We start from the raw sequence: 13,148 nt of genomic DNA, 5'->3' as shown, positions 1-13,148 counted from the left end.
GAAGGCAGGGGATTATAGAGGATGGTGGAATGTGATGGACATCATGATCTAAACACATGCCTGACCTGTGTTTGAAGGCTGTGTATGGCTTCCACATTGAGAGGTGCAGGAAGACATTGGTGGAGGCAGAAAACTGACCAAGAGGCTCTTAAGTAACCCAGGCAGATGAGGTTCCATCTGAGCAGGCAGTGCTCTTGGGGTTAGTGAAAAGTAGCCCATTCTGGATATGATTTGATGAGGCAATTGGACCTTTTCTCTTTTCTTCCATCTTCCACATGCTTGTATCCTAACCCCCACATTCTGTCAGCTGTATTTTTATTCTTGCATTTCAAGGTCAATGCCAAATTTATTCTTTACTGAAACCCATCTTTCACATGTTCCTTATAGGTTGATCCTGAAAATTGAAAATTAGTGCTTTCCCTAATTTATATTATTGTGTCCTTTTAACTATCATTTACTGCATAGTCAAATAATGTGCAAAAATTATATTTCTTTTTATAGGAATAAGGTTATGATCTCTAGAATCCTTAGAAAAGGATGTTCTAGTGTCCAAATGAAATAAATTCTCTTTTGTCATTTCAGAAATAGCTTGAGATGATGCTGTCTTTTAATGGGCTTTGTATTCATATCATGACTTATTTTACACAACTTTTGTTGCTTGTCTTTCCTGGAATTTCCATTTTTCTTTCTTTTACTGAGAGAATATTTCTTTATCATGGATATCACCTATTTCCATAGTTATTCTATATTTAATGTAAACCACATTTCATTTTTGTTCTTGAAGACATTACATTTGGAGCCAACTGGCTTCCTATTCTGATTTAGATTGTTTAGAAAACTCCATGCATAACTCTCACCCTGGAATTGTTTTTGATTAAACTTCACACCTAGTTCCACTCCCTCATATTCTACATCTTTGTTGGCTTTACCTCATTTCTCTGGAATATATCCAAAGGCATATTAAACATAAACAAACAAACAAATAGATGGGAGATGAAATTTCTGAGTACTTGCAAATTTGAAAATGTCTTTCATATGCCTTTACATTGATTTATAGTTTGGCAGAGTACAAAATTTTATATTCAAACTTTTATCCCTCCTCATAACTTGAAGACATTATTCCATTCTCTTCTAGTGCTCTTCTAGTGCAGAGTGTTCCTTCCTAATAAGAAGTTTGATGCCAGTTTATTACTGTTTCTTGGTAAGTAACCTTTTTTCCTCTTCTTTTCTAGAGACTTTAAAAAAATCTACTTTTCCTATGTTTACTGGAGCACTGTGCACAATAGCCTAGATATGGAATCAACCTAAATATTAATCAGGAAGAGAATGGATCAAGAAAATGTGGTATGTATACAATGGAAATTTTATTCAGCCATAAAAATAAGGAAATCCTGCCATTCGCAACAACAGAGATGAGCCTATAGGGCATTAAGCTAAGTAAAGTGAGTTCATTACAGAAGGACATATTCTGCACCATTCCACTTACATGAGATTCCTAAAATAGTCAAACTGTAAAAGCAGAAATATGATGGTGGCTGCTAGGGACTGGGGGAGGAGGAAATGGGCAGTTGCTGCTCCATGGCTAGAAAGTTTTAGTTAACCAGGATAATTTAGTTCTAGAGATCTGCTATACAACACTGTGCTTGCAGTGAACACACTGTCCCATAAACTTAAAAATGTTGTCAAGAAGGTAGACCTCATCTTATATGTTCTTACCACAGTAAAAAAATTAAAAACCTTCTCTAATCATTTGGTGTTCTAAAATTTAATGATGATGTGAGATGGTCTATTTTTTCTTGGTAGTCATTTATCCCCTTTACTAGGAATAGTTAGGTCTTTAACTTTGGAGGAGATCTCTGTATAATTTTTACCATTTCATTCTTCCTTATTTTTAGTTTCTCTTCTCTATTCTATTTGTGGGATGTTGGAACTTCTGGATTTATTTTCTTTGTTTCACCTTCTCTGAAGGTCTCTTTTTCTAATCTTTTGATTTATGTTCCATAAGGGGTCCTAGGATTTGTCTTTCAACACTTTAATTTTATTTGGGCAGTTACTGGGGATTGAAACTAGGGGCACTTTACCATAAGTTACATACCCAGTCCTTTTATTTTAAGACATGGTCTTACTAAGTTGCTGGAGCTGGCCTGGAACTTGTGATCCTCCTGTCTTAGCCTCCTGAGTCCCTGGGATTACAGGTGTGTGCCCCAAAACCTGGCTCTTTCAATTGATTTTTAAAGTTTTAGCAATCATAAGCTTAGTTGACAAGACTCTCCTTTTGTATTTTTATTTTTATGTGTGTATGGGGGCAGGCAGGGTGAGGTGTATGATTACTCCTAGTTTTGTGAAAGTAATTAATACATTTTCAAATTTCTCTAATAACACAAATTTTAAAATTTTAGTTTTATGTTTCCTATACCATAAGCACACAAGCTCTGTTCTTCTTTCTGGATTAGTATATCTTGGATTTGTTTGTTTATTCTGCTTATTTTCTTTCTTGTGATCTTTAGTTATGCATCATATTTAAGAATGGGACTGTTGAAGATAGCTTTTTGGAGTTTCTTACTATTGTATATATAGGTCTTTCTTTCCACAGGTTAACTGCCTATGCTGGGAGCTCCATGTACATGGGAAGGATAATTAATCACGGTAATGCTGGTTACCCAAATAGCCTCAAATAGTTCAAATGTTCCTGATTCATGGGTGGCTTTCCCACATGTAGTAATTCAGAGACCCAGGCTCCTTCAACTGATCTACAGGCTTTGACTTTTGTGCCTTCTGCTTCCGGCTGGCAGACAATGAGTGAGAATGTGAAAAGGCACTGTATCTTTCTTTATTCCTTTCTTTCTTCCCCACTTCTCCCTGCCACCCCACCATCCACTGATCATAGAACCCATGGCCTCACAAATGTTTGGCATGTGCTCTACCATTGTGCTACACCCCCAGCTCCACAGTTGCATTCTTAAGAGCCCTGCCCTGAAAGTGACACACACCACTTCTACTCACATTCCATGCAGTTAAATGGCTACATTTGGATATGAGGGAGGCCAGAAGATGAAGTGCCTAGTCTGGTAGTCTCTTCCCAGAAAAGCGTCAGATTAAGGAATGAGGAAGCCAAGTTCTTGGTACATAACTAACCACAGCTTTTTTAAAAAATAATTATATTTTTTAAAATTGTGGATGGATAAATACCTTTATTTAATTAATTAATTTATTTATTTTTATGTGGTGTTGAGGATCAAACCCAGTGCCTCACACATACCTGATGAGCGTGCTACTATGTGAGGCACAAACCCAGCCCCAGCTAACCACAGATTTAATTAAAAAATAGATTTACCAATTGGTTGCCTTAATCTTGGGATTAGAATGTTGATACTGTTTAGTTTTGTACGGAGACGTTTGGAACTCCAAAGAAGAAGGCAGAGGGCTTTACTTGGGACACTGTCGTCCATCCTTAGCATACATAATTCTCCTCAATTTACTGTTTTTCAGAAGAAGAAACCTTATTTTATTTTTCCAGAGGTCAAATGCTAGTTGGTATTCCATGTATTTAAAAATGGCAGAGGAAGGCAGGAAGTGTAGGCAGATATCTGTTGCCATCATGGGCTAGGTCCATTTTCAAACAATCCTTCCATTTTAGCCTCTCAGCTGCCTGCCTTTAGAGATACCTGCAAACCGAGCCTGAAGCTTCCATGGGTTTCTGCCATGTAGACTGATCTCTCCTACACTAACATCACTTCCTGCATATTCCATCCTGCACTGACAACGCTCCTTCTGCTTTCCTTGGTGTTATAAATCAATTTCCATATTATCATTAGGCCTTAGAAGATTGGGAAGAAGAAGCCTTGTGCTGGGTCTTGAAGTTCCCAGAAGTTTCCTTGCAGGAAGCTTTCATGTATTCAACCAGAGTTTGATTTGGTTATGTTATCTTTAAAAGGTCACTTCTCTGTCTGCTCAATTGTTTTTAAGCATGTTCAGAACTAGCAGCTCAGACTACTAACTTTGGGTTTTCATCAGGGAGCATGGCTGGTAGAGTCTGTTATCCTGTGCCTATCAAAAGGCCAGGCAGGAGGGTGATATTTGAAGTGTGTTTGGAGGACATTTGTTTCAATTCTTTAACCTCTATTCTTGAAAGAAGTTGTAACAATCATTGGCTTAGCCTAAGCCATAACTGCCTTGACTGAGTTGTAGTTTAGCATTATGACCTTCATTTTAAAAAACAACATAGTACCCTTATTAAGCCTGTTATTGTGATTATTTTAGGAATTTTTGTTTTGACACAGCCACATCAATATTTATAAGAGCCCAATTTCCAAGAGCCAAGCTATAGAACCAACCTAGGCACCCTTCAACAGATGATTGGGTAAGAAAAGGTGGTTCATAAATACAATGGAGTATTAATCAGTCATAAAAAGAATGTCATATGGCATTTTCTGGTAAATGGATGGAACTGCAGACCATCATGTGAAGTGAAATAAGCCAGATTTAGAAAGCCAAAGTTTGAAAGTTTTCTCTAATTTGCAGAAACTAGTTGAAAATAAGGGGGAAATAGAGAGAGAAAGAGAAAAACAGGGGAGAGATCCCATCAAAATACAAGAAAGATTGGTGGACCAGATGAGGGGGAATAAGGATCAGGGAGAAGCAGCAGCACAGGGGAGAACAGTGGAAAGAGTTGGACTCCACTTTTCCTGTGGAAATGAGAGTAGACCACAGTGAACCTGACCATCCAAAGGACACTAACTAGTTCTAGACTGAACTAGAGCAAGTTATAGTCCATGCTTTTATAAGTATGTCAAACTTTATCCTGATGTCATGTATGAGGAAGAAGAAGAAGAACCAAAATAAAACAACCATAATGTCGTCATGTGTGAGAAGGTGACAAACTCGTAAATTATTGAGGTGCTATTTGTCCCATTTTCTCTGGGCCCTTATGTCTGGGTGTGCTGAGCACAAGGCGCAGGGGCTGTGTCATCAATCACCTCTGTCCTTCCTGTTGTACCATTACGCCTGAGCTGGGGCCAGCCACAGGCCCTATCTGGAGTCACCTGTCCTGGTCCTCAGTCTCCTGGGGTATGTACTAGTCCCTTCAAGGTGTAGGAAGGGAATTCTCCCCACATGGGGAAGCCTGGGTCTGGGCCTAGGGGCGTAATTCTTTCCAGTGGGATCATGGTGGAGAAACTGCCTTCTTTCTCAAGCATTGGGAATATTGTCCATTTAGGGAGACATAAGCTATAATCTCCAGTCCAGCTGGGATGTCAAACTGCCAGTGAGAGGGACCTTTCTCCAGCATGTGCGGGCTTTGTGTAGGGTGCAGACATGATCAGGACCTAGGACAGCTCCTTCTGAGACCCTGAGATGATCAGCCATGGAGCGGTGCTGTGTGTCGGCTGCTCCTTGAGACTTCCTGGGCTTGCCGGGGCTCTGCCTTCTCAGACTCCACTGGCCTGGGCCCCATCTTGGCTGCATCCTGCTGCACACTGTCTGGCTCTTATTTCCACCTGGTGTCAACAGAAGCAGGGCTCAGCTCCTTTTCTTGAATCACTCCAAGACCCTCCCTGGGATCTCCATGTGTGGTGCACTTCCTTATCTGCAGCAGTGATGGGAGCAACATACAGTCCAACGTCAGGCCTCTGGTCAAAGCAGCTGTCTCTCTGCCCTCTATAGTCCTTGCCTTGCCCATCCCTGTCCCAGGGCTCAAGCTTCTCTTTGCACACCCTGGAATCCTTCCCGCTCACACACAGAAGCAGCTGCTTGTGAAGGAACGATTCCATTCCACACTGGCTCCGTCTTTCTCCTCAGGCTGGGATGTAGAATCTGGAGCTGTGATGTCCTTCCCTAGGAGAGATCAAACACTGTCTTCAAGAGCCTCACATCCCATTGCAAAGTCAGTTAATGACCAATAGGGCTTGAGAAATCCTGCTACGGAGCCGGGTTAATTTGCTTTCATCTGCAGTTCAGGATCTATGCAGGTGGAACATGAGCCCTGGCCTTTCTGGGGGCTGTCAATCACAGGATGGTCCCAAGGCTTATGGACTCTGACCCACTGTTGTTCTCTGCCAGGTGCTGCTCAGAGAGGTGAATACCTGTGAAGTAGCTCCAACATTATGCAGATACTTGTTCCCAAACCCACAGACAAAATTTTTTTCTTTCTAACTTTGTCCCCTACAATTCCACATTTTGTTTGGCTGTTAATCTGAGGATAGGCATTGAAGTTGCTTTTGTGCTGGGGCTATTGTGGGTAGAGGATAGCAGGCGGGCATCTGCTGGAGCCCTGGCTTCTAGTTTAGCTGTGTGACCTAGGGGTAGACTCGAGTCCCATGGTGATTCATGCCCCACCTTCCCGACAGTGTCCCCAGGGCCTTAATTCTGTTCCTTTTCCTTTTGCTCTGCAGGATTGACAATGTCAATATGCTGCCTTCAAGTTTGCTGAACCTCTTTTAAAAATGAGTCTTTTGTGATATTTTAAATGCCTGGGCTTTCTCTGAGCAAATTTCACTGGCTGCTTTTTTTCTTGTGTGAATGGGTCCTGCTTTCTTGTTCCTCTGAGTTTCTAATATTTTGTTTTTCTTAGGAAAATGAAACCTTCAGAGTCTGTAGTGTGGCAGTTCTGGAGATCAGATCCTGTTCCCTGGACTGCTACTCATCATGTATGTTAAGTCATTGACTCCCCTGAGCCAGCTCAGGACCCTGTGCACACACCCAGCCACTGATGTCCCTGCTCTTCATTCCAGCCTGGAGTTTATTCCTCTAGTCTCCCCCATGCTCTGCTTCTAGGGGAGCTCAGCCTTCAGAAAGGTCTGGAAAGCATAGGTTCAGATGGGAGTTGGCAGCTGGCTGGGTCACGGGCTGGACTTGGAGTGTGGTATCACAGGGAGCAGGACGTACAGTTCATTAGGCAGACTTATCTGCACAGGGCCTCTCCATTAAGGCATTGCCACCTGACGTGATGCTGGGAGGTGGTCCCCATGGTGTGAGGCAGTTCCTGGAACCATGTGCATGCCAGAGTGAATATCCTGGATCATGGCAGAGACCACTGTCACCCTAATGACCTGGTGCTGAGTGGCCGCCTGGGGGCCACTGGCTCCATTGGACTCTTGAAAGTCTCACCATGCCAGTCACCCTGGAGAGAGTCCTCATCAACCTAAGCTTCTTCACACACAGCTGCAGTCCTGCCAGCACTGGGCATCTTTCTGAGAGCCCTCAGAAATATTGGCACTACTCCCAGGCAGTGCTGAATGCTTCCTGTGTGCCAATACCTTGGGAGTTCATACCCTTAGGTTTCCAAGGCAGATGACCAGCTCTAGATGCATAACCCCAGTCCCAGCCTCCTCGTAGAAACTTCCTGTTCACCACAACTCATGCCTCACTAGAGAAAATGGTCTTTCCCCACATGATTGGAGCTAGCCTGCACCCACCCAGGTGCACAGCCAGGACTCTGGGTGGCCACGGAGCTGCCTCTCCCTCAGCCTGTCCAGTCATCCCAGTCCTCAGAGATCTCTTCTCTTTTTACCATGGTGGCCCCAAGTCCCCTTCCCAACAGCCCAGCCATACAAACAGGCCACTGACAGTGAACATGCCAGAGCCCAAGCAGCAGGGTTTCTGAGGCACTCTTGACCCTGATGCTTCATCTTCAGGCAGCAAGAACCCATTTCATCAATGGCAGATGATGCAGGAGCTTCAGGCCAGAGGCTGAGCAGACAGTCCAGGAGGACTGGACCATGGCTGGAAGCCAATGCCCAGGGACTCGCAGCCCACCTTGCAACCGGGTTCTGCCAGACAGAAGCAGCAGGCGCAGGCATCCAGGCAGAAGAGGAGCCATGGCAGGAAGGGAACAATGCCAGATGGTGGAGTGGAGAGAAGGCCTGGCAGCAGCAGCCTGTGGCCACCTGAGGGCAGAGCCCAAAGAGGCCAGAAGCAGGAGGGGGTGAGCGGCTACCCAGCCACTCCCAGAGCTCTAGGGCCAGCTGTCTCAGTTCTGCCCCTGGGAAGCAGATCCTGCTCCTCATACTGTGTAAGGGTCTCTGGCCAAGACGTAGTTCAAGACTGAGCATGTCCTAGCATGTGACATATTAGCTCTGGTCCCCTGCTCTAGCTGGTGCAGATGCAGATTTACAAACAACAGGTCACAAAGCACATCAATGGTTCTACTTCAATGCCCATATTCAACTCTCAAGCTTGCAGGCTACTTTTGAATACAGAAACCTGGCCTCTGTTGTGGTTGAAGCTTAAGGCCAAAGCCCAGGTTAAGGCTCAGTCCCCAGCTGGAGGGTTACTGGAGGTGGGAAGAAGGTTAAGTCACTGGGGGTGTGTTCTTGAAGAGTATATTGGAACCTCAGCCCTTTCCTCTTTCTGCTTTTGCTTCTCAACAGTCATGAGATCTGCAGCTTTGCTCCACCACCAGACATGATGTGCTACCTTGCCTCAGGCCAAAAGCCACAGTGCTAAATGACCATGGGTTGACCCCTGAAGCCAAATACATCTTCTGTCTTTCCATGTGACTTCCCAGGCATTCTGTCACAGAAATGAAGAGGTGACTGACTCTTTAAAAGGACTGCAGGCTGAAACAGCAGGTGCCCAGTAGAGGGGAGTGAAGGTCAGACCCTCCACAATGACCATATTTCCTCAAGCAGGGTGGGTTCTATTCTGGCTATGTACTGGCCCACACAGCCTTCAGGATGCACCACAGCCTGTGGCAGTAGGAACGCCCTAGCTGTAGCCCTGGCCACTCTTGGACTCCTGGCCCTAGGGGCCTGGCTGCCTGCCCTCTAGGCCCTGCCTGCCGCTGCCTAGTGGGAGGATGGATGCTATGGGAAGGAGCATCCTCCCAAGCTCCTCTCCCAACCCCATGTGCATTCTGGGTGCCAGGAGGGGTGTCAGTGCAGAGCCAGGCAGGCTCTGTGCTTTCATGCTGTCCCCAAAGAACTCTATGCGGTTCTTTAAGTCATGACCTTCAAATTCCTGGCTCCCTGCCTGACAAGCAGATCTGTGTCACCCTGTCCTGACAGAGGAAGCTTGTCCCTCCACTCCACGAGGACACTTCTGCTGGAATATGGTCATCTGACACAGACAAATTTGTGCTAATTGGTGATCCTGAGCCTCCTCATCTTGGTGAGTCTCCTGATGTTTGAAGCACCTCAAAAGCCTCTTCTGTGGATGCTCCTCGATGACCTTGCAGAGAAGTCAGTCTCTTAACTGTAACAGGATTGGGCTCCAGTTCACATTCATAGCCACTCTCTCTCTCTTGCACTGAATACTGACATCTCCTTTGCATTACTTCTCCTTATCATTCCTTTAGAGCAAATTATCTGTGGGCAAGTGCCCTGTGAAGAGTCCTATTTTAGGACTTTTTAAATTATCTGGTATCTTTATCTTTCTGAGAGATGTTTTTCAAACAACTCATTGCTACAAAAACTTGACTTTTTTCAAAACCCAGATGCATTCCCTCCTTTCTGATAATGAAAATTGTGCAATTCATTGTAGAGTCATGTGCTCCATGCAGATGCTTTGAAACCACATACATGGTAGCTAGAAGATATAGCCTAGTATGTAGTGGGGTTATGCCACCTAGGTTTGTGTATGTGCACTATGGTGTTTACTCAATAACATTGCCTAAGGATGTGCTTCTCAAAACACATCCCTCTCATTAAGCAACATGATGTCATTTCCCTTTATCATCTTTTTAAAGTTCTTTAGTCTTGATTTTATTCTCTTAGAACTCTGAAAGTGTCTCTAAGATCATGTGAATTCAGAGCTTTGGTTGTAGCTCAGTGGTAGAGAAGTTGCCTGGCACATGTGAGGCATGGGTTTGATCCTCAGCACTACATAAAAACAAACAAACAAACAAACAAATAAATAAAGATATTGTATCCATCTACAACTAAAAAAAAAGATAATATGAATTGAGGATTGAGGTAGAACTGGGTTGGTGATTGGCTTCATACTTCACCCAGCTACAGGTCTCAAATGGGGACAGGCGAAAGGTATCACTGTGTGCAGGGTAAAGAGTCAGGAAATGATTGCTCTATGATTATTTAGGGCTTTCTTAATTTAATGTATGGCACAATTTTAAAATACTTTATTTCTTACACAGTTTATAAATGTAAACATAAATTAAAACACACATTAACTGGAATGCTAATTGAGAAGTTTGTGGTTTTTTTCAATTTGCAATAATGTGGCCATGATTCCCACATGATAGACCTTTTGGACTCTACTTATGTTAAAATTTTACTGTATTTTTCTTTAGTTATTAATTCTACAGAATTAATAAAATGTACACACTATTTGTTGACAATGAGCAACATACATTTTATGTTATACATATTGTATATTGAATGGGTTATTTTATAATATACTTCAAAAGCCATGTACAAGATAACATAAAATAATATGAATATGAAAATCAAGTAAATAAAAAAATTCAGTTGAGTACACTTTGGTATTTATCTATTTTGAATAAAATATATTTGGTACTCATTTCCATAGAGAAAATACTTCTCTTCCTTTTAAAGAATTCTTTGGAGATATAAAAAATATCCTTACAATTTGTAGTGGATTAAAGAAGGAGTCTGCAAAATTCACATCCATTGGGACCTCAGAATATGATATTTTTAGAAATAAGGTCTTTGCAAATGTAATTAGATAAGATGAGGCCATACAGGATTAGGATGGGCCCCCAAATCCAGTGATTGGTGACCTCGTAAGAAGGTCATGGGAAGACACAGAGACACATACAGGGTGAACACCTCTGCCTTTGTCGTAAGATGCAGCTACAAGTCAAGGAAAACTGCTGCAGTCTGGCTGCAGCAAACTAACCAGGGGGTGACAAACAACTTGTGTACGTTGATCCAGCAGGAGTGGAAGTCGTTTATTGTAGGACAAGAGCAGTATTTATACATTTTACACAGCTTATCTAATTAGCATAAAATAGATACAGCAGCCAACCAATAAGGAATCTCCACACTTAATGGCTCGCCTTTGTTACTTCACAAACCACTCCCTCTGGCATTTTGCCAGGCACCATGCAGCCTTGTTTACAGACTCTAACATTTCTCTGGCAAAATTCCAGGTGCCATCCTGACTTGTTTACAGACCTTAACATTTCCCCCTTTTGTTTAATTTAAATAACAACCATAGTGTTTTTTACAGAAACACCATAAATAATCTGCTACAAGCAGAAGGGGAGGATACAAAATGCCACAATACCAAGCCAATTGATGGCTCCATGCAAGAAGCCCTTGGAAAAATTATACGAGCAATGACACTGTTAGCAAAGATACCGAGTTACAATTTGTTGTAGATTACAGTTTGTTGTCTCAGTCCAGGTAAAGCAGTGTCTCAATAGATTAACTCACAGGCAAATGAGGTAAAGCAGTGTCTCAATACATTAACTCCAGGTAAATCACAGTCCAGGTAAGTTTTGCAGGCAGCTAGCTTAAGTTGTAGCAGCAGAAACAGCAACAGCTCTGAAGTCTCGTCCGTTTCTCAGCTGAAGTTTCCTCAGGTTTTCAGCAACACTGGAAATTCTTCCATCCTCTTTCTCACCGGCACTGGGATGAAGGCAGAAACTCTGGCAATGATGCTAAAGAAAATCCTGTAGTATTCCACTAAGAAAACAACCTTCTGAACAATTTAGTACATTATCTCAAGGTTTTTTTTTACATTTGAAATAAGCCTTAATAGTGCTCATTACTCATTAGCTTCCAGGTGTGGGATAACCTTTGTAGTAATTGGCCTTGGAAACATTAATCTTCAGGGACACAGGCCATCTTCTGCCTCCAGATGGCCCTGGGGAGAGTCCCAGACTCAAACTGCTTCTGGACACAGGGAGCAAGAGCCTGTGAGACTGTGCCTCCAGGTCAGGTCTAGATTTGGGCTCTCACGTGGTGTCCCGCTCCCCTGGGCAGGGGGGCGGGGAAGAGCCGGCTGCCGCTGCTGGGAAATTCCTTGCTGCACTGTGACCACTTTGTGCATGTGGCAGCCGCCATTGCACCGATTCACACACCCTCCGGTAATGAAAAGTATTTAGTAGTAGCCTTTTGCTGCAACTTTTTTCCTGATAATCCTTCTTCTTCTGAACTTTCTTTTTCTTTCTGACTAGAATTTCTGGGCTCTTATCAACACATTCCCTAACTGCTCTTGGTTCCACTGGGGTGCCTCTTTCCCTTATCAATTTACTTAACACCATTTCCATATTTTCATCATAAAGACAATACAACATTTCAAGACAAAACAAGACACAAACATACTGTATCAATCTCCATTTTCTCAAAATGGCCATTTTTTCTCTTGCCCTATCTGCCTATAGACGAGCAGATTTTTCCTGTCCTATCTATGGACGGGCAGCTTTTTTCATCACTTACCCCCAAGTGTCCCAGAGCTCCTCGTACGGGCCACCATCTGCTGTAGTCCGGCTGCAGCAAACTAACGGGGGGGGGGGGAGGAGTGACGAAGCCATTTATTATAGGACAGGAGCGGTATTTATACATTTTACACAGCTTATCTAATTAGCATAAAGTAGATACAGCAGTCAACCAATAAGGAATCTCCACACTTAATGACTCGCTTTTGTTACTTCACAAACCACTCCCTCTGGCATTTTGCCAGGCACCATGCAGACTTGTTTACAGACTCTAACACTTCTCTTCTCTAACTCCATCCATTTACCTGCAAATGCCATGATTTTATTCTCTTTTATTGCTGAGTAATATTCCATTGTGGATATATACCACATTTTTTATCCATTCATCTATTGAAGGGCATCTAGGTTAGTTTCACAGTATAGCTATTGTAAATTGTGCTCCTATAAACATTGATGTGGCTGTGTCCTTGTATTATACTATTTGTAAGTCTTTGGGTATAGACCAAAGAGAGGGACAGCTGCTTCAAATGGTGGCTCCATTCCCAATTTTCCAAGAAATCTCCATATTGCTTTCCATACTCTATCTGATGTGTGAGGGGTAAAGATTTTCTCCCAAGATGTAGTCTCTCTATTCACCTCACAGATTATTTCTTTTGCTGAGAATAAGATTTTTAGTTTGGGTCCATCCCATTGATTGATTCTTGATTTTAGTTCTTGTGCCACAGGAGTCTTATTAAGGAAGTTGGGGTCTAATCCCACATGATGGAGATTAGGGCCTACTTTTTCTTCT

The sequence above is a fragment of the Callospermophilus lateralis genome, chromosome 6 (genome assembly GCF_048772815.1).
Source record: "Callospermophilus lateralis isolate mCalLat2 chromosome 6, mCalLat2.hap1, whole genome shotgun sequence".
Lineage (NCBI taxonomy): Eukaryota > Metazoa > Chordata > Mammalia > Rodentia > Sciuridae > Callospermophilus > Callospermophilus lateralis.
The sequence above is the reverse complement of the archived record's forward strand: the minus strand, read 5'-3'. Positions refer to the sequence as shown.